Source organism: Patagioenas fasciata, chromosome 25, assembly GCF_037038585.1.
Source record: "Patagioenas fasciata isolate bPatFas1 chromosome 25, bPatFas1.hap1, whole genome shotgun sequence".
Lineage (NCBI taxonomy): Eukaryota > Metazoa > Chordata > Aves > Columbiformes > Columbidae > Patagioenas > Patagioenas fasciata.
The window spans coordinates 7073309-7095558 of record NC_092544.1 but is presented as its reverse complement, the minus strand read 5'-3'; the positions used below and the strand labels follow the sequence as shown (position 1 = coordinate 7095558).

General features: G+C 49.0%; 1 pseudogene; it reads left to right on the top strand.

The window, feature by feature from the left end:
- The first annotated feature begins 10081 nt into the window (after positions 1-10081).
- LOC136112398 (ral guanine nucleotide dissociation stimulator-like 1) lies at positions 10082-21829 on the top strand (annotated as a pseudogene).
- Positions 21830-22250: the final 421 nt, after the last annotated feature.

Here is a 22250-nt window from a genome sequence, read left to right as displayed (position 1 = left end):
ATTTGGGGGTGAAGGGGTTGTTGGGTGCAGGGTTCTGGGGTGCAGGGTTTGGGAGATCGGTACGTGGGGCTGGAGGATTTGGGGTGCAGGGTTTGGAGCAGCAGGATCTGGGGGTGCAGAGTTGGGGGGTGCAAGATTGGGGGTAGCAGGGTTTTGGGGAGCAGGGTTTCGGGGTCAGGCTTTACGGGGACAGGGTTTGGGGGGCAGGGTTGGGAGGGATGATTTTGGGGTGCAGGGTTTAGGGCAGCAGGATCTTGGGGTGAAGTGGTTTGGTGTGAAGGGTTGGGTAGGACAGGATTTGGGGGTGCAGGACTTCGGGCTTCGGGTTTGGGGGTGCAGGGTTCGCATGTTCAGGAACTGGGGGTGCAGGGTTTGGGGGTTTGGGACGTGGGGCTGGAGGATTTGGGGGTGCAGGATTTGGGGTGCAGTGTGTGGGGGTGAAAGATCTGGGGGTGTACGAGCGTTGGGTGTGGGATTTGAAGGACAATGATTTGGGGGTGCAGGGATTGGGGGTGTAGGGTATTGGGGTTGCTGCGTTTGGAGATTCGGGATGTGGAGGTCAAGGATTTGGGGGTACAATGTTTGGTTGCAGGATTTGGGGGTGCAGGGTTTGAAGTGCAGGTCCAAAGGGGGCAGGATTTGGAGGTGCAAGATTTGGTGGTCTGGGGTATTGGGGTGCAGGGTTTTGGGGTGAGGGATTTGGGGGTCAGGATGTGGGGTGGAGGATTTGAGCGTGCGTGCTGTTGGGGCACAGAGTTTCGGGGACAGATCTGGGGGTGCAGGGTTTGTGGGGCAGGATTCAGGGCTGTAGGCGTTGGGGGTGGAGTGTTTTGGGGAGGATTTGGGGTGCAGGGTTGAAGGGTTTAGATCTGGAGGTGCAGAGTTCTGGGGTGCAGGGTGTCGGGTGCAGGATCTGGGGCTCCAGGATTTATGGGTGCAGGCTTTTGGGGTTTAGGGTAGGAGGATCGTGGGGTGCGGGGCTGAAGGGTTTGGTAGGGCCGGATTTGGGGTGCAGGGCTTTAGGGTGAGGCTTTGGGGGTGCAGGTTCCATGTCTTTAGGAACTGGGGGGGCAGGATTTTGTGGTGCGGACTTTTGAGTGCAAGTTTGAGGGGCCTTGATTTTGGGGTGCATGGTTTGGGGGGCAGGATTCCGGGTGTAAGGTTTTGAGGTGCAGGACTTGGGGGTGCAGGTTTCACACGTTAAGGAACTGGGGCTGCAGAGGTTGGGGGTGCAGTGTTGTGGGCTGCAGGGTTGAAGGGTGCAGGATTTAGGGGTACAGGTTTTGGGGGTGCAGGAGCTGGGGGTGCAGGCTGTAGGGATCAGAATATGGGGGTGCAGGGTTCTGGGGTGCAGGATCTGGGTGAGCAGGCTGTTGGGGTACAGAACCTTGTAGTTCAGCGTTTAGAGGCAGGATTTGGGGGTGCAGGGCTTTGGGGTGAGGGGTCGGGGGTGAGGGGTTCAGGTGTTCAGCACCTAGGGGTGCAGGACTTGGGGGTTGGAGGATTTGGGGGTGCAGGGATTTGGGGGTGCAGGGATTTGGGGGTGCAGGGATATGGGGTGCAACTTGTGAGGTGCAGGGTTTAGGGTATAGGGTTTTGGGGTGCAGAGTTTTGGGGGGGAGGATTGGGGGAGCAGGGTTTTGGGGTGCAAGGTTCAGTGGTGCAGCGTTCTGGGGGTGCAGGGTTTAGCGCCAGAATTGGGGGTGCAGGGTTTGGGATTGCAGGGTGTTGGGGGAAGGATCTGGGGGTACAAGATTTGGGGTAGCAGGGTTTTGGGGTGCAACTTGTGGGGGCAGGATTTGGGGTACAGGAGGTTGGGGGTGCAGGGTTTGGGGTGTAGGATTTAGTGGAGCAGGGACTGGGGGTGAAGGTCTTGTGGAGGCAGAATTGGGGGTGCAGGTCTTGTGGAGGCAGAATTGGGGGTGCAGATTTTGGCTGTTCAGGACCTGGGGGTGCAGGATTTGGGGATGTAGGTTTTGGGGGGCAGATTTTGGGGTGCTGGGTTCGGCACATGGGTCTGGAGGATTTGGGGGTGCAGGGTTAAGGGGTTTAGGATTTTGGGGTGCACAGTTTAGGGTGCACGTTCTGGGCATGTATGATTTGAGAGTGTGTAGTGGCAGAGCCCCCCCCCGCCCCAGGGGGATGGGGTTGTCACCAGCCTGGCTGAGAGGTGAAGCCAGAGACAAAAGAGACTAAAGGAGCACCATTAGAATGTAATAATGAGTGAGCAATCGCCGGACACACACGCGTGCAGAGCGCGTGGACAGCACATGCAGCCTATCGTGTTATTGTATAACACGAGTTACAACCAATCACGTTGTTGTAAGGCGCGTGGACAGGGCAGCTTTGCTATAAAGCCAGCCCGGTCCGACAATAAAGCGAACTCTGTGAACATCATATTGGTGTGTCAGGTTCCGTGGCTCGCATGGATAAAGCAACACTTTGGTGACCCCGACGTGATCCTTCGTATCGAAGCAAGATCGCCGGAAGTGAAGACGCGAGGACGCCACCTGGGGGCGACACCAGCCCAGCGCTCAATCATAGCGGAAAGTAGGCCTACGAAGAAGCAGGTGGCATGGGAAACACGGCATCCGTGGAAGGAAAAATAATAGTGAGAAGTATTCTGCAGCTGGCTGCAAGAACAGGAAGAATTTTGGAAAAAGACGCGGTGGAGCGCCTTTTACTATTCGCCCAGCGTAAGGGCTGTGTTCGTTCGATGGACGAATTTTTTTCTCCCGGTACATGGGAGGACATAGGGACCGAACTATGGGAAGCGGTTACAAGGGGGAGCCGCGAGGCTTGCGATCTCGCCGGACCCTGGCGGGAGGTCAGGCAGCTGATGCAGGAAGTCTCAGAGGAGCCGAGCTGTGTGCCGTCCCCTCGGAGCCGCCCGCCGCGAGCTGCCCACCCTCCGAGAACTCCGAAGAATCAACACCGCTGGTATGTCCCGTATCAGATCTGGAGTTCTGGGGCGGAGAGCAAATTAAACCCTCTGCACCCGTTGAGCCATTGCCTGGCTCAAACGACGAATGGCAGCAACCGGCAAGTTTCAACAAGCCAGGACAAGTTAATCCAGCCGACGTGCCTTTGCCGGAGGAGCCGATGGAACACCAGGACGGAGCGCGCAGAATCGCCCTGAGTTCCAGGAGGAGAGCCACGTGCAGAGCCTGAAGGACTTACTGAGACGGCAGGAGAGCCAGATGCAAGAAGTTCTAGAAGCTATGAAACGACTAGATGGCGGTAACAGTAAAACTTCGCGGTTAATAGCATATAAAAAGGCGTCAGATGCAATTAAGGACGGGCTGGAGGCAACTGGCAGGGAATGTGAAAAATGGGGAAAACAGGAAAGGGAGGGGGTGGAATTAGACCTCACTCCGGAGGAGCTCCGTATTAAAAGGGAGCGAATACAAAAATGGGCCAGACAATGTGTTGAAGATGGGATGTGGTCTGTAAGAGAAGCAGATGAATATTTGAGAGCGCGATATGGAAAAGGGCTGGAGACTGGGTTAGCAGATCGGTTTGCAAATATGCGTCGACTTACTGATCCACAGGGAAACACAAGGGAATTGTATAGCAGTGATAATAATGATAATTTGGGTGCTGCCCCTGTGCATCAGGGTAGAGATATTCCTCGAGATCATTCTTATAATGCAGGGCAACGTTGGCAAGGGGTAATCAGAGATGCAGCTATTGAAGGGATCGTGTTACCTGGTAGTATTACAGCAGTGCCAGTGCACATAGATAATAGAGGACAAAGGCAGTGGTCGCCTTTTGATTGGAAAACGGTTAAGCAATTGCAAAGTGCAGTTATGCAATATGGTATGGATAATAAGCATGTGATGCAGCTAATCAATTCATTTTTCAAGGGGCAAGTACTAACTCAAACAGATATTAGGGCATTGATGGAGTTATTGCTTCCTCCAACGGGGTATTTGCTGTTCTTGGACAAGTGGCAGGGGAAAGTGGAATTGGCAGTATTAGAAAATGTTCGTTTACCAGCTGATGATCCGTTGCGGTTAGCGAGCATGGACCGGTTACTGGGTCGTGGGCAATATGCGGATGGTGCTACTCAGGCAGCACTTCATCCAAGGATTTTGCAGCAAACGCAAGGGCTTGCCTTGGCAGCAGTGAAAGAATTGCCAAATAGAGGTAACCCTGTGCCACCCTATTCTACAATAAAGCAGGATCCTGGGGAACCATATATGAAGTTTGTAGATCGTTTGAAAGAAGTGATAGATGCCTCTCCTAACTTGACTCCAGAGGCAAAAGCTGCTGTGGGGAAAGATTTGGCTATGATGAATGCAAACACCCAATGCCAACAGATACTAGCCGGTTTGGGAAAAAGTGCTTCTTTAGCAGAGATGGTGGAAGCTTGCACACGGGTACCAATTATGCAACAGGAGGTAGAAAAAGCAAAAATACATGCTCAAGCCCACGCTGCGGCCTTGGCTGCAGCACGTAAGCCTGCAATGAAAGGTCGAAGCCCTTCTTCTCGCGGCCTAGCATGTTTTACTTGTGGACAAACAGGACATATTAGAAGAAATTGCCCTCAGTATACTCGGAGAGGGGGACCTAGTAATGGCACTAGTCAGTCACCAGCCCCTCTCAATAATTTGCGCTTTGATGGCACGTGCAGTCGGTGTGATAAGTATGGACACCGAGTAGTGGAGTGTCGATCAAGATTTAAAAAAGATGGGACACCGCTGCCGGGAAACGGGAGGACCAGCGCCAGGGGCTGGGGCGCGATGACACCACAATACCAGCCGAGAGGGGGAACAGCCATGGTTGCTTGTCCGAGCTCAGGGCAGCAACCTCAGGAAGCGCAGGCGTCGATCTGGCCGTGGGAACAGATGTCACAATAACAGACCGGTCTGTACATGTAGTTCCATCTACAGTAACAGGGCCCCTAGGGTATGGATTGAGTGCACTTTTAATAGGTCGTTCTTCTGCTTCAAGACAGGGGTTGTTTGTTTTGCCAGGATTAATAGACTCTGATTATGTTGGACCCATAGGTATTATGTTGCAAGTCTTAACACCCCCTGTGACTATTAAACAGGGGACCCGTATAGCACAATTGGTACCTTTTAAAGCATGTGTTCCAAAGGCTTTAAATACAGAAAGAGGTCAGAAAGGTTTTGGTTCTACTGGAGCCCCTGTGGTTGCTTTCACGGAAAAACTGACTTTGGACAAACCATCTAGGGTAGTTTCCATTATTGGGCCTGGCAGTGAGATTAAGAGGAAAAGAATGCTTTTAGATTCAGGCGCAGATGTGACGATTATCCCTCGCACTGACTGGCCTTTGTGTTGGCCTTTAGAAGCAGTAAATACCATGGTAGTGGGGATAGGGGGGGCCACTCCCACCCACATCAGCACACATATGGTTAAGATAAGGGAGGAGGGCGAGGGCTTAGAGGCATGGGTACGACCTTATGTTCTAAACACAACAATTGCATTATTGGGAAGGGATGTGATGTCTCAGTGGGGAATAGTTATGCAGTCACCTTTTTAATAATGGCCATTGCAGCGAGCGACACCCGGCCATGTATGAAGCTGAGTTGGGAAACAAATGATCCTGTCTGGGTGGATCAATGGCCATTACCAAAAGAAAAGCTCGCACATTTAGAGGAGCTGGTTGAAGAGCAACTCAGTCTCGGACATTTGGTCCCTTCCACCAGCCCGTGGAATACACCTGTTTTTACTATCCAGAAGAAATCAGGGAAGTGGCGTTTGTTACAGGACCTCAGGGCAATTAATGCAGTAATGAAAGATATGGGGGCACTACAACCAGGTCTTCCTACCCCAACCATGCTTCCAAAAGATTGGGATATAACTGTCATTGATCTGAAGGATTGTTTTTTCACGATTCCTTTACACCCAGAGGATTGTGAAAAATTTGCCTTTACTGTTCCAGTGCTTAATCATCAAGCTCCCACAAAAAGATATCATTGGGTAGTGCTACCTCAGGGAATGAAAAATTCTCCTACTATTTGCCAATGGTATGTAGATTTGGCTTTAAAATCATTCAGGCAACAACACCCTCAGATGATCATCTATCATTATATGGATGATATCCTTTTGTGCAATAAAGAGAAAATTAGTAAGGACATAATAACTCAGTTGACAAAGCAATTAGGTCAATGGGGTCTGGTTGTGGCACCAGAAAAGGTACAGCAAACCGCACCATGGAAATATTTAGGATATGAACTAACTCAGGCCATGATTAGACCTCAGAAGCTTACTGTGAAAGCAAAGATAGCAACCCTTCACGATGCAATGAAGTTAGTAGGGGACTTACAGTGGATAAGAAATGTTGTGGGTATTACAAATACAGATTTGCAACCGCTGTTTAGTCTCCTCCGTGGGGGACGAGACCCCCAAGAACCACGGTGCCTCACACCAGAAGCACAGAAAGCGCTTGAGCAGATTGCAAGAAAAGTTTCACAGAATACTGCTCAGCGGGTAAGATCAGAATTGCCTGTTACTCTCTATGTCTATAATACCAATAAGGAAGTGGCAGGACTTTTGGCCCAGTGGAGCACGGAAGAAAAGGATCCATTGGTAATATTAGAATGGATATTTTTAAACAGCCAAAAACAAAAAACCATCATTCAGAGGTGGGAAGCCATTGCCCAAGTGATAGTGAAAGGACTAAGCAGATTTCTGACATTGTCTGGACTATATGTTGCTAAAATTGTGATCCCTATTTCCCTCAATTTGTTTGAACAGATCCTTCTCAAACATGACGATCTTGCCTCAGCTCTTGCCCGGATTCCGGTGCAGGTGGACAATCATTATCCACCACATCCTATATTTAAGACCAACCTCCCCTTAGAGCCTATGTCAATTGTTAGTGAGCATCCACTAGATGCTATAACCATTTTCACAGATGCGAGTAGTCGCTCATGCAAAGGAGGCTTTGTATGGTTTGAGAATGGTCAGTGGCATTCACAGATTGTCATAGCTGAAGGATCGGTTCAAATTTTAGAATTGCGAGCGGTGACAGCAGCATTGCAAAAATGGCATAACTCTCCAGTTAATCTGGTAACAGATTCTCTTTATGTTGTGGGAATTGTACAAAGAATACATAGAGCACTTTTGCAGCGAGTTTCCAATTCCTTGTTGTTTGAAGCATTGTTAGATTTGTGGAACGTATTAGATTATAGGACAGCACCAGTATTTATCATGCATATAAAAAGCCATACTAACATACCAGGTGGTCTAGTAGAGGGAAACAGCATCATAGACAAACTTGTGGCAGTAGCAGATATATCCCCTTTTGAACAAGCCAGACAAGCTCACGAATTCTTTCATCAATCCTCAGCAGCACTCCGAAAGCAGTTTACAATTACAAAGGAACAAGCTCGAGCCATTATCGCAGCTTGTCCTGATTGTGCCCGCATAGTCCCTCTCCAACAAAAGGGAGTAAATCCTCGGGGCTTGCAGCCAGGTCAGTTATGGCAAACTGATATTACTGAATTTGCACCATTTGGCAGACAAAAGTACATTCATGTGTCCATAGATACCTGTTCAGGACTGCTGTGGGCTACAGCCTTGACCTCAGCAAATGCAAAGGCAGTAAAACGTCATTTACTACAAGCTTTTGCTGTCATGGGTGTCCCTACACAAATCAAAACAGATAATGGTCCTGCATACCACTCTGACAGACTTGCAGCCTTCCTCACCCAGTGGAAGGTACAGCACCTGTTTGGAATCCCTTATAATTCTACTGGCCAAGCAATTATTGAGCGTGCACACCGTGCATTAAAAATCTTTTGTCTGTTTTGAAAAAACAAGGGGGAATTGGTGTGAGCCCAGAAGAGGTATTGATGAAGGCATTGTATGTGCTGAACTGGCTTAATCCTAAAAGTGAAACTGAAATGGAACCGGTTGTTATGCACCAAATCAAAAATGTCAAAGATTTTTCCGAAAATGTGCCTAAGGTTAGTGTGTTTAATCCGACAACACAACAATGGGAAGGTCCTATGTCACTAATAACCTGGGGAAGGGGATATGCTTGTGTTTCTACAGGTAACCACAAAAATTCATGGATCCCAGCAAAGTGGGTGAGACCTTGGCCAGCTAACAGAGAAGAAACCGATTGCAGTGATGACAACCCTTAACCTCAGACATGTTATCGCTTTAAGCAACGAATGTAGCCAATGTTGAGAATACCACTTTGTAAAACAGAGCAGCAATTAATTTTTTGTTATTGGACATGTTCACAGTTATGAAGAGTTTGATTGTATGTGTTGTTTGAACTTAAAAGTTAAAAAGATAGAAGATTTGCAGAACAAGAAAATAACAGAAGATATTGGGTTTTTTAGGGTGAATGCCTTGTTTGGTTAAAAGGAATATTGAAAACAGGTTTGTTCTTGTTAATTGTAATTGTATTAGCCTTAATGTTCTTAGCCTGTATTTCACACTGTATTTAAAGCATGATACGGCGTATTGTTAATATTAAATAAAAGAGGGGGAGATGTAGTGGCAGAGCCCCCCCCCGCCCCAGGGGGATGGGGTTGTCGCCAGCCTGGCTGAGAGGTGAAGCCAGAGACAAAAGAGACTAAAGGAGCACCATTAGAATGTAATAATGAGTGAGCAATCGCCGGACACATGCGTGCAGAGCGCGTGGACAGTACATGCAGCCTAGCATGTTATTGTATAGCACGAGTTACAACCAATCACGTTGTTGTAAGGCGCGTGGACAGGGCAGCTTTGCTATAAAGCCAGCCCGGTCCGACAATAAAGCGAACTCTGTGAACATCATATTGGTGTGTCAGGTTCCGTGGCTCGCATGGATAAAGCAACACTAGAGAAAGGTGGACTCGCTGTAGGCTCTGCCTCCTGCCCTAGGGGAGAACAGAGGATCTGTTTTACACAAGGTGGTGAGTGGGGCTATTCAGATGGAGGGGGAGTGCAAGATCAGTAGAAGGAGGAGTTAGTTAAGAGTGCCACTCAGGAATTAAAAGGAAAGCAAGAGCAACAGAAATTGGTACAGAACAGCAGTGATTGGTATGAGGAAATAAGGCAAAAAGACAAAGGATTACAATTACCGACAGCAGGGAAAAACCTGTTTATAGATCTTATGGAAAAGACAGCCCGAGAATTAAATGTCACCTCGTGCTGGATATGTGGGGGGTCTCAAATGACTGAATACGTTGGACGAACCCCTTGTCAGTTAGCGTTGAGGGCAAATTCGTCAAGTACCTCTATTCCTCCCACTTGGTGGCCAGGTCCACCTAATGGATATTGGTCTTGAAACTGTAGCCTGGTGGAAGAAAATAGGGTTCGTGATAGTATGTGCATTTCTGCGTTTACTGTTTGTGCCATGCATGATCCCGTGCTTTATTCAGTTACTACATTCAGCAGTCCAAGGCATGCAAATCTCAGCCATGCCTATCGATCCTGAAATGGCAGCAAAAGGAACGGGGTATAAATTAATGATTTTAGGCAGGTGCTGGCTAACTTTGAAGTCAAAGCACGAATCAATGGGATAAAAAGCAAAAAGGGGAACTGTGAGAAATGCAGCTGTGGTTCGTGCTGAGAAGATGTTTAATGTTTACAGATATAACCAAATGGGGCACGGGCTCTGAACCTGGAAAAGGAAAAGGTGGTGAAGTTCTATGTAAAAAGTTAGGAAACTTGTTTATGAAGTTATATTGATAGAGGGAAATAACATTTTAAAGGGTTAACCAACTACATAATAAGAGCCTACTAACGAACTAACACTTTAAGCCACAGAATGAATATCTAGTTCAGAACTGTATGTAAGCAATTGTGCTAGGAATCTTTAAAGGGCCAGGAGTAAAATCCCAGCGCGTGGTGCGTGTGCGTGAAGCAGCTCCGGGAGCGCTCGCCCCGGGCTCTGCCGCAGCACACGTTGTGTTCCACGCACAGTCTGATGCCCACGCTCCCGGCTCGGTCCGTCCGTCCCGCTCCCGGCGCCTTGTCCGGCTGAGCAAGGGCTCGGACTGCGGGCGGGCTGAGGGCGGGGCAAGGGGGCGCGCGCGGAGCGGCGGCGAGCTGCGATTGGCCGGCTGCGGGCGGCGCGTGCCGCCGCGAGGCCGCGTCCGGTCGCCGTGGTGCCGGCGGAGCCGTCGCCGCCGTTGGCGTGGGGGCGAGCGGTCGGTGCGAGAGAGAGCGGGAGTGCGGGGCTGGCGGAGCCGGCAGCAGCCCTGCCTGCGGACGCGGACACAGCGCCATGTGCGGGATCGGCTGCGGGCCCTGCTGCGGACGGGTATGAGCGAGCCGGGCCCCGCCGCCCGCCCTCCCCAGGTAAATTGTCCCTTTAGTGCTAAAAAATGTAATAGTTCTTTTTGCAGTTTCACTTCATAAAAGGGATTTGTGTAATGCTTTCTCATTTCTTAAAAGGCATGGCTAAAAAAAAGAGATTAAATTTGAAACATAGTGTGATATATCACACTGAGGAAGGAAAACCATGAGCCAGCACTGGGCCCTTGTGGCCAGGAAGCCAATGATACCCGGGGTGGGTTAGAAGGGGGTGGTCAGTAGGTCAGAGAGGTTCTCCTGCCCCTCTGCTCTGCCCTGGGGAGACCACACCTGGAATATTGTGTCCAGTTGTGGCCCCTCAGCTCCAGAAGGACAGGGAACTGCTGGAGAGAGTCCAGCGCAGCCACCAAGATGCTGGAGGGAGTGGAGCATCTCCCGTGTGAGGAAAGGCTGAGGGAGCTGGGGCTCTGGAGCTGGAGAAGAGGAGACTGAGGGGTGACCTCATTAATGTTTATAAATATGTAAAGGGTGAGTGTCAGGAGGATGGAGCCAGGCTCTTCTCAGTGACAACCAGTGACAGGACAAGGGGTGACGGGTACAAACTGAGACACAAAAGGTTCCTCTTAAATTTGACAAGAAACTTCTTCATGGTGAGGGTGTCAGAGCCTGGCCCAGGCTGCCCATGGGGGTTGTGGAGTCTCCTTCTCTGCAGACATTCAAACCCGCCTGGACCCCTTCCTGTGGAACCTCAGCTGGGTGTTCCTGCTCCTGGATGAGCTTTCCAGGTCCCTTCCAACCCCTGACATTCTGGGATTCTGGGATTCTGTGAAAGGGTTATTAGACATTGGAACAGGCTGCCCATGGCAGCGGTGGGGTCACCATCCCTGGAGGGGTTTAAAAGGGACATAGATGAGGTCCCGAGGGACATGGGGCAGTGCCAGGGGTGGGTTGACGGTTGCACTCGATGGTCTCTTCCAACCAAAATGTTTCTATGATCCTATCTATTTTTTGCATTGTAATAGTGTCTGAATTTCAGGGTTCATGTGATCTTGTCCCGGTACTTTTGCAAGGACGTTAAAAGTAAATGTGTTGCTATCTGCAATTCAAAACTGTTTTTCCGTTGTTTTCTAACAGGCTCGGAACTTCCCCTTTCGGAACCTGTCTCTTTGGAGATGCTGGAGAAGACCAAGGAGGAGGACACCCAGGCAGAAGAGACACGAGGAAGATGTGGAGTCTCTGCACAGCCTTGAGGAGACTCTGACCAAGCCAACCAAGGAAGAAGTGGAGAGCCCAGAGTGTACTGAGGAGCCTCCAGAGCGCGTTGAGGAGACTCCAGAGCGCATTGAGCAGACTCTAAGCGAGACAAGAGAGGAAGATGTGGAGACTACAAGCAAGGTATCAGACAAAGACGCAGAGACTCCAGAGCGCATTGAGAACGGTCTAAGCAAGGCAACAGAGGAAGACACAGAGACTGCAGAGTGCACAGAGGAGACTCCAAGCGAGCCAACTGAAGAAGACGTGGAGACTCCACAGAGCCTGGAAGAAAATGTGAGGAACCAACCTGGGGAAGATGTGGAGGTTCCACAGAGCGTTCAAGAGGCAAGTCACTGGTGCACAGACAGTTCTGTATGACTTAGGGATATTTTAGAGTTAAAAGAGGTAAAAAAAAACCAGAAAAGCAACCCCCAAAAAAACCCCAAACCCCAGCACCCCAAACCAGGATTTGGTTGCACTGCACTCAAATCCTTTCTAATTGAGTTGTTGCTGTGCTTAAGGCTATGGTAGTCAGTAAAGCCCTGAAACTTTAATTATTCAAGTGGTATGTATGAAGAAAAAGCATTATGTGGTTGCAGGGGGACCAGTATATGTATTTCTGAAGTTAATTGTTACATCTATTTTCAATTCTCTAGTGCTTTGCTCCTCAACATGTATCAGCATGTTAATACAGCGGCTGTTAGTGGTGGGGTTCAGGAGATCTGGACTCTCTGGTTTAATTCTTACCTCTTTCATTGACTTGTGCAGTAAGTTGTGCACTCAGCTCCTCTCTGCTTTCAGTTAAAAGCCCAAAAAGGCCCAGGTAACTGAAGGCAGCTAAAAAGTGGCAACTGAAGTGAGCGTTGTTGAGGTGTTGTGAGATCCTGGTGCTGGCATGCTGGTGTCTGCAGCCTGCGCTTGTGCAGGGACCATGTTCCTTTCTCTCTGACTTGTTTCTCTTGGCCCTTTTCCTGGCAGAGCACAACTGAGGATGGAGCTGAAGACGCACAAGAAGGAGCTGTTGACTGCGACAGCCTGAGAAGAGCGCAGATCCAGCAGACTGACAGCAAAGGAGCAAGATGGCTCGGGGTAAGTAAAGCTGGCATGGTGGCCAAGCCCCCAGCTGATCAAAGTGTCCTCACTTCATTGCAATCGGTGCAGCTGTGGCAGTTTGAGCCAGAGGGTCAGGAGGTGGGTAGAACTTTCATGTTATGTTGCGATGTTTCTACATTTTCTTCAGGATCCAAGGCAATAATATAAGAACTTGCTTTGGTGTAGTGTCCAGGTTGGTAGTATAGAGACTTTGAGTGGCAGATTTCCCATCTCTGCCTCCTGTTTTTACCGGGAGAAATAGCAGAAAGTATTTTTGACCTCCTGTACATTTTCCAGCTGATGGGAAGAGTTCTTAGTGATGCTGCATTTGTAGAGTGATTTGGAGGCTTTTCAGCTGAAAAGCGTTGGCTGGTAGTGGATGTGTCTGAGAGAAATGCAGCTCTAACTGAAAATTTCATAGAACCCGTGTTGAAAGGAATACAACTGGTTTTGTTCATTTTGAGTGAGTTGGGCTTTATTACCAATTCCTTTAAGTACTGAGAAGCTTGAAACCTTGCTTAGTATTTTCTTGTAGAGGTTGGAGTAAGTGAAGGAACTTAGATCTTTCATGCTGCAAGAAGTCTGACAAACCTTTCTTAAACTTCTGGATGCTAAGAAAGCATCCGGGGTTTTTGAATGGTTGGCCCTGTTATGAGAGAATGGTCAGTTTCAAAGGCAACCAGGAGATTACAGTTTAAGCACTGGAAACACTTGGCTGTTTCAATAAGAAATGTCTTGATTGTCCTCCAGTATTTGATACAGCATTTGGTGTTTGGAGAGCCCAAACCGACAAAATTGTTTAGTAACTAGAGATGGACTATTCCTGTGAAAAGGTGGAATGGAATCTGTGTTTCGTTGTGCAAGCTCTGTCGGGGCTCTGGCTTCTGTCTGAGTTTTGTGCTTTGTCTTTGTTTCCACTTTGTAGGCTGAAGGGGACCAGTTCCCTGCAGGACACACTGTCAGCCCGGACGAGACGTGCAACAGCAGGGCCCTGAAAGCTGGAACTTTGGAAAAGCTGGTGGAGACGCTTCCGACGGCCTTTGCCGATAATGACTTCACATACATCAGCATCTTCCTCTCCACGTACAGGGCCTTTGCTTCCACCAGCACAGTCCTGGAACTGCTCCTGGACAGGTGAGAGCCGGGACAGAATGGAAACTGAGCCGTCATTTATTATACACGACAGGGGGATGTTGACAGAAAAGAATCCTGCAAAATTCAGGATTTCAGCGTAAACACACCATGTGTAAATGCACGTTGCCCACATCCCAAATCTCATTAAAGCTTAAGCGCCAGGTGGGGAAAGCGTGCGTGGTCTGACCGCTAAGGAACCAAACTGGGACCGACACAAGAAAACCAATACAGCTTGTCCCTTAAAAAAAGACCAGTGCACGGGGGATATGTGCAAACCCTTCATCTCTGCCGCAGCTTCCCCAGCCACGGTGGAATTGTCCAGCATGAAGCCCTTGTCTTCATGCCAATTGTATATGAATATGCCAATATCTATATGTTTATGCCAATTGTATATGGATTACGCTCTTTGGGTTGCTCAGTAGAGGTTCCTCTAAACAGCCATCTCATTTTTTCAGATACGGAAACCTGGAGATCTCGGGCTCTGAAGAACATGGAACCCAGAATTCCCCCGGATCCAGCACAGTGCTCAGGACGTAAGTTTGGTTTTGCAGTGCCCAGCGAGCCCCAGTCAGGGTTCGGTGCTGGAGCGGGACGTGGGCAGCAGAGCTGTTGTTTCATTTGACAATTCACAGCCCTGTTTGCTTCAAGGAGCTTGTGTAAAGGCCAAGTATCAGCTGTCTCATAACACATCCAATAATACAACGCAGAGAAAATATGAATGACTGCGCTGGTTTCTCAAGGTGTAATTGAAGAAGCAGCCTTTAGTTTCCTATGAAGTATTATCTTAATAATATTTCTTGCCTAAAAAGAACAAATTAAATTCTGTGCTCACAGAAGTGTCCATACTGCCCTCACGTGGGGGATGAATGTCTCAGTGTTCCTGTTGTTATATTAGGTACAGATCCATGCGATTGCATCAATACCTGCTGCATACAACCCATGTGTTCTCTCTGAATTTGCTCACAGTGCGATGGCATCGATTTTACAAGCCTGGCTCGACCAATGTGCCGACGATTTCCGAGAGCCGCCCGAGTACGTGTGTCTGCAGAAGGTGCTGAGTTATCTGAAGAAGAACATGCCCGGCTCTGACCCGGAGAAGAGGGCGCAGAACCTCCTGGAGCAGTTCCAGAAAGAAGAATGGGAGAATGATGGTAAAGTACCTTTCTCTGCTGTCTGTGTGTTCTCCCAGCGTCAAGCCTGACACATCCCCTTATCCAGAGCACAAAGCTTCCTGTGCCGTGAGCCGAAAAGTCGTAAGAGCTCACGTGGTATGTGAATGAGTACTGGAATCAACTTCCAGCCTTAGTAGGCAGACTGAGTTCTACTACATGCATTTTTCTCACGTTACCTGCGTGTTTCTCAGACCCCGTTGGCTCTGGAGCGCATAACGGTAGGACTGGTGTGCAGAAAAGGCCCAGGTTTAGACTTAGTGCTGCGGCAGCCAAGGCTGCTGATCAATTCTGTACAGCCCTGCAGCCCTGAATCCAGCTCTGGTTTAGTGCCGAGTCCAGCCCAGGGCGTCCGGGGGCCTGTCCTGAAGCTGCTGGAGCCACGATTGGTTTCGTATATTTTGCATTACTTTCTCTCCTCATCAGTAGTACTAGCAAAGCACGTTTTAACTTTCCAACTGGTCTCTCTCCCTTCTCCTCCTCTTCCCTTGAAACGTGGACATAAGAGCATTCTCAGCGTAATATTTTGGGAGTATAATTGCAGTCTTGTCTCTTTGCAGTTCAGCTGTTTTTCAGAGTATAGAATGCGTAAATGCTGACAAGCAGATTATCAAAGTTCTGCAGTGTTAATAAGGAGTTGTTGTGCGGGGGTTGGTGGGTTTGTTCTTTCCAAAGAATGGTTAGTGAATGGGTTAAGGCACTTCTCAGCTAAGAGACCCTGAACAGCTCAGTTCTCCCTATTTCTTTTTCTTCTACCTTCTCTTTGCCCATTTAATCTTCTGGACCTTCTCTATCTCCCTAAACTATGCAGCACGGTGAGGCCGTTACCCCAGGCAGGTCCCTTTGCATGTTCTGTTCTTCTATGTAGTGATTTTCCAAATACCTGCTTTGATTACTTGTTTTCTGTATCAATTCACTGACTCGTGTTTTCCCCGCTGGCCAGACGCGTTCCACAGCCTTTCTCCCTGCACCCCGGACGAGGAAGAGGAACTGGAGATCAGCGGCCCAGAAGAATTCTCGCTGTCCCAAGAAGACCTGGTGGCAGAACAGCTGACATACATGGATGCGGTATGTAGATCATAGGTATTACTTGAAATGCTCGGGGAAAGAGTTCTGGGCTTCTCATTGTTTGTTTGTTTGTTTTTTAACTTATATCGGTGTAAGTCTGTTGTTCCAGAACCGCTCTGTTGCTGGGACACAGAGCGCAGCTCTGCTTGGTTATCCAGACTTGCTTCATTGATTGGGCTTTTCCTTCAGTTCTTCTGAAGGTGTTTGTCTTTTTGTTATACAGTGTGGATGTAGACTGTGTGGCCTCTTTTGCAAAGTTTAGCATTTGACCCCTCAGAAATAGCGTATTTTGACTGTATCTTAGGCTACCTCACCTGAAGATGTAGAAGTACTTTGTAACTGTAGAGCTCCGATTTGGCTTATTTGTATCAATCTCTTTCAAAAGTATCATGATATAGAAATCTTTCCCCCTGGTAATGTAAGTGATAGAAAGGTGTCTTTTATTTTTCCAGGACAGTTTAGCTGACACTTCTTTTAGGGCGTCAGGCCTAAAGAGTTGTACCAAAGTGTATATTTTAAACTGGAGAGAAAACCAATATTTCCCTTTTAATACCATACTGGATTCAGCTGCAGTTTGTACTGTAACCGTGCATTTCTTGCTGTGGGCAGTAGCGCTCCAGGCTGAGTTGGACACCTCTGTTTCCCTCTAGACACTCTTCCAGAACGTTGTGCCCCACCACTGCCTGGGCTGCATCTGGTCCCGAAGGGACAAGAAAGAGAACAAACAGCTGGCACAGAGCATCAGAGCCACCATCTCGCAGTTCAACGCCATCACCAACTGCGTGCTCAGCACCATCCTGGAGAGCAAAGAATTAAAGACACAGCCAAGAGCGAAGATCTTGGAGAAGTGGATCCGTATCGGACGTGTAAAGCGTTTATTCGCGACTGTTTAACGTTCCTTGTGCGGGTGCCGTGGAGCTGGGAGGGGACAGGGGGGTTGTAGCGGGGAGTGATATTTTTGATGCTCAGTATTTGTAGAGCTGCCCGCTTAGCAGGGAGAATGTGCAGCAAGCAGGACACGGGGCAGACAGAAGAGCACTGACTATTGGTGATGCTGACGTTTAACGCTCCTGTGTTTCTAACCGCTCCTTTCACAGCAATGTAGGATCCTGAACAACTTTTCGTCTCTGAAGGCCATCGTTTCTGCCTTGCAGTCCACCTCGGTTTATCGCCTGAAGAAGACCTGGGCCTGCGTTCCAAAGTAAGGCTGTGCAGTGTGTCACTGGGTGTGTTTTGGTGCTTTTATCTGTTCTGTGCCCAACTGTTAACAATTCTTGAGAAAAAAATTGTCCCCTGATCTGATTCAGAGTGCTTACAAACAACTTAAATCATTGAATCTTTTCCTGTACAGGGACGCAATGCTGATGTTCGAAGAGCTTTGCAAAATCTTCTCCGACTGTGACAACTTTGCGACGAGCAGGGAGCTGCTGCTGAAGGCGGGAATGAGCTTGAGTTGCCAGGTTGTGATCTCACCCAAAGCCGAGCTCAGCCCTGTTCCTGACCAATGAGCTCCCGTATGCGGTGCTTTGGGGAAGACGGGTCTGTAAATCCCGGCTTTTCTGCCGGGGCGAGAGGTGCCGCACAGCGAGATTTGACGCAGAGGAGTTACGAATGAGCACTTTGGCTTATGTACCGCTCTGTGCAGACATGAACCGCTGGCTGAGATACCAAGGATGATGTCGTGAAAGCATCATTTACAAGAGCGCTGTTTGGTGAAGCAGACTAGTTGTATTTGGTTTGCTTCCACAGGAGTATTCTAATTAGTATAATTATTACTTCTCAGTCAATTAATCCACCATTGCTCTGACCGTTTGCAGGGAGTCACACAAGGCACGGTACCTTACCTGGGTACCTTCCTCACTGACCTCGTCATGCTGGACACAGCCCTTCAGGACTATCTCGAGGTAATTTGGGGCAATTTTTGGAATCCTAAATCTCCTCCCTCCCTTGCAGACACTGTGTCTGCTCCTGCATCTTCCACTGGGTGCTAGTGCAGTTCTTAAAAAGAGAGGAATGTATTTAACAAATAGACTCAGGTACACGAGTGCTGTGGCTTATCCTAGAGCTGGAAACGGGTCTTTGTAGAGGCCTTTGGTCAGGGCAGCTCTGGCCTGTCCCTTGGTGTCGCTACTTCATCCTGTTCATCCTGTTTGTGATCAACTCCAGCCGAGCCTGTGCTCTTCTCCTCTGATCCCTTCTCTGTCCTTCCAACAGGGCGGCCTGATCAATTTTGAGAAGCGGCGAAGGGTAAGTGGAACGGTGACTGTTCTGTGATCGTTAGTGCCTGACGCTCTCTGCTAGAGCGTTCTCTTGGCGAGGCCTGTTGTCTTTGCTGGGCGTATCCAACAGCCGCTCACGTTACTCAGAGGGTGAGGAAGGAACAGTCCCCGGCACGCTGTGAACCTCTGCCGGGCTGTGCGGGGCGGCGCGGGAAGAGAAATTCCTTTTAGATGCGGGCAGCAGGGGAAGAGGAGCCGCAGGGCACTCGCTGCCGCGGGAGTTACGTCTGGGGCACGTTCCCCCCGTTTGGTGTTCACGGGAACACGTTACACGAGCGTGTTCTGTGTGCTGGGAGCGCATCAGACCTGCTGGCGTGAGACCTTTGCTGGCCACAAGATGCAGTCTGTGACCATCTTCCTTGTGCTGCAGTAAATAGTTGTGGGTCAAAGGTGCAGCGAGCGAAGCGGGTACCTGGGACCGAGAAATCAAGGCTGAGCGTTGCCTTCCAGCCTGAGCCTTGTTGGTCAGAGATCAGTAGGAGCGAAGGTGCCGGGGTTTCCTCTGTCCGAGGGCAGTTTGTCCTGGATCTGTTGCTGCGTGTGTTTAGTGTATTAACGAGACTGGCTTGATTTTTCTAATTAGAATTCCTATTTTATTATTTGTTTTCTTAGGAGTTTGAAGTAATCGCACAAATTAAGCTGTTGCAGTCCTCATGTAACAGCTATTGCGTGACAGGAGATGAGAAATTCGTGCAGTGGTTTAGGAGGCAGCGGCATTGAAGTGATGAGGAGAGGTAGGGTCTCAGCCCAGCTGGCGAAGCAGCTTTTCTTCCCCCGCAGGCAGGTTCAGGTTCTCTCAGCCTTGAGCTCTGCGCTGCCAGGAGCTGCTCCCGGAGAGTGGAAATACACACGCACAGAGCTGCGCTCCTCCTCGTGGGGATGAACCCTCTGGGACGTGGGAGTGACCCAGGGCTTCTCAGATATGGCCACTTTGAGATATTTAACTAACGGTATTGCCTGTTCTGCAGTTTCCGTCTGTCACGTGAAATCGAAGGAGCAGCTCCTGACCAGAGCACCGCAGCGGGCAGAGCTCAGAAGAGCGTGGTGAAGAGATTCAGCCTGTGAGTACAACGGGGAGGGGGTTTGGTGTGTGAATATGAACTGGAATAAATCAAACACCAGCTGACAAACCTGGCTGGGGATCCAGAGCACTGCAGTGCTGCGAGGAGACACCGCCAGCTAGAAATACGTATTGCTGTTGTCTCTTTCTATTGGTGTAAGTAGCCAGGAGGGTTATCGACTAAAGACTTCAGAAATAACTCCAAGGTGTCAGACAAAGGAACAATTTTAGTGCTGGATTATAAATTCAATTCAAATTTGCAGCAGCAAAACAGAGCAAATAAGGATAGAGTCTAATTTGCTATACACACACAAACAATAGGCCACTCGAGATAGGAAAACACAACAGCAGGTCAGATTGTTGAAGCAAGTGACAGCTGTGCTCAGCCCAGCTCTGTTGTGCTTTCTTTTCTCCCCTAGGCCGTTCCTGGGCTTGGGGGTGAGCGCCCTCAGCACCCCCGTCAACGCGCAGCCCAAACCTGCTCCAGGTGGGAGCTCTGGGGACAGCACCGTCACCATCGTCCCTCCCACCGACACTGCTGAGGAGCCTCAGCACAAGGTAGGGCCCGGGCCCTGTGTTCAGCACAAACAGCCTGTGCGAGGCTGCTGACGCTGCCGGCGGCCCCAGGCGCTTGCCCAAGCCTGTGGATCTTGACTGGAGCGTTGCTGGCAGTGGAATGGAGGGACCTGAGCTCTGGGAAAGGCGATTTTGGGGGGAGGGCTCATGTACATCAGCCCAGCCTAATTCTGGGGCAGGCAGAGCAGCTGAGCAAGTGAGAAGCAGGTGAGGTCAGAGCTCACCAGCCCTGTGGTTTGACCTGCCAGGAACTGCCCAGACCAAGCCTGGGCTGGGCTGGGTTCCGTTCCCAGGGAGCTTTGTCCTGCAGACTCTGCTCTCTTGACCTAAGCTGCCTTAACTGGGTTGCCGAAGCCCTTGTTAAGGCTGTTGTGCTGAAGAGTGTCATCTTTAGCTTTTGGATCTTTGAAATTCAATGGTAATGAATGTGTTTGATCTCGTCTCCCCCCTTGCTGCCATCTGATGACAAGTGCTCCAAGAAGTGCCCCGGCCCCGTGACTCCCGTTCCATCAAAAGAAGTGCCGCCAGTCCTGCCAGTCTACAACCAGCAGAGCGGAGAGAGCTGCGTCATCCGCACCAGCGTAGAAGAGGACAGAAGCGGCAACATCTACAGGAGCATCCTGGTGAGCGGTGGGAACAGCAAAGCGCTGTTACTGTGGGTGGTGTTTTCACCCCAGGTGACTTGAATGGTGCTTTTAGTTTCGGAAACACCTATTCCCCGATCAGACCTCCTTGACAGGGAACGTGACCGATGTTACAAATCAAAACATGTGGAGCAGGGGATGAATGAGAGGTTTGCAAAGAGCATCTCTCAAGGTTTCTGGCCTTGAAATTGAAGCTTGTATTTGATCAACAATGCCAAGGGAAGCACTCTGAGCAAGTGCCGGCTTTGCTGCCCCTGCTCTTCTGCCAGCGCCGGCTGTTGTGTGTCCAGCTCAGCACTGGGGTGTGTGAGCTGTGACACAAGGTGCCCCTTCCCCAGCAAACCCAGCTCCAAGGCCCAGAATCTTTGCAGGACATCGCAGAAAGTGTTTAGCAGGGGAGACTGTGGATTAATGGATGTCTGCAAACAGCAGCTGGGGCAGCTCTTGCTGCGGATTCGATGGCTGCTGAGAACAAGGTCTCACCTCTCCGAGCGGTTGCTCAGGAGAGCAGAGGCTGTGATTTCCTGCTGCATTTCTAGAGCGGTGTCTGTTGTCTTGAACTAACTCCACCCCCAGGTGTCGCAAAGAGCGTGTTTTAGCGTCTGGCAGAATCTGCGACTTGGTTACCAAGCGACTCCTTGCAACTCCCTCTTTGCAGCTGAGTAACCAAGAGAAGGCTCCTGCTGTCACCCAGCGAGCCATGGAGAAGCACAACCTGCAGTCTGGCTCGGCCGAGGATTACGAGCTGGTCCAGATCATCTCCGAGGACAAAGGTGGGGAAGCAGAACTCTGCTGCTGCTGCTGCTGGAAGAGCTCTGCTGCATTTTGCCGGCAAGAGTAACATGCGAAGCGACGTCAGAAACGCCATCGCCACGTTGTCCCAGCTGCCGGTGAGAATAAACCCCCAACGCTGAGTGGGGCGCCCATGAACGCTCGCTCTGCTCCCTCTCTTGCGGAGCTGGCGATCCCACCCAAGGCGAACGTGTTCTACGCCATGAGCACCCAGGGCAACTTCGACTGCATCCTGAGAAGAAAAGCTGCAGCACAGGAGGAGCCCGCACTTCATGGGTTGTAATGGCTGAGCTCTGGATAGGATTTACTGTTTATATTAGAAGTATGTAAACTTTTTTCCCCCCAGTTTTAGTCTGGAGTTCATATATTTTAATATGTGACCTGTATATAATGTTTGAGCTTTGTATCATATTTAATATTTCTATAACGAGTATATTAACTTTTTTCCAGTGTTTGTCTGCAGTTAATGTATTTTAATACTCGATGTGTTTATCATATTTAATCTTTCCATACTTCTACAGAAACCTTCAATATTATATCATCTTTTTTCTACTGATGTCTGCTTGGAGTTCCTATATTTAAATAGCTTAGCTTTATAGAATATTTTAGCTTGTATAATATTCAGTATTCACAGAATAAGTACGTAAACTTTTTCCACTAATTTCTCCTTGGAGTTAATATAGTTAAATGGTTTAGCTGTATCTCGTATTTGAGCTTTATTTAATGTTTTTTATTTAACATACTGATATTTAATATTTATGTGATATGTTTATTTAATGTACTAATGTTTAATATTTATTTAATATGTTTATTTAATGTACTAATATTTAATATTTATTTACTATGTACATAGACCTTCCCCAATAATTATTTTCTGGAGTTGATATATTTTATTATTAAATCTTTATATAATATTTGATCCTTGTATAATATTTAATATTGATATGATAAGTAT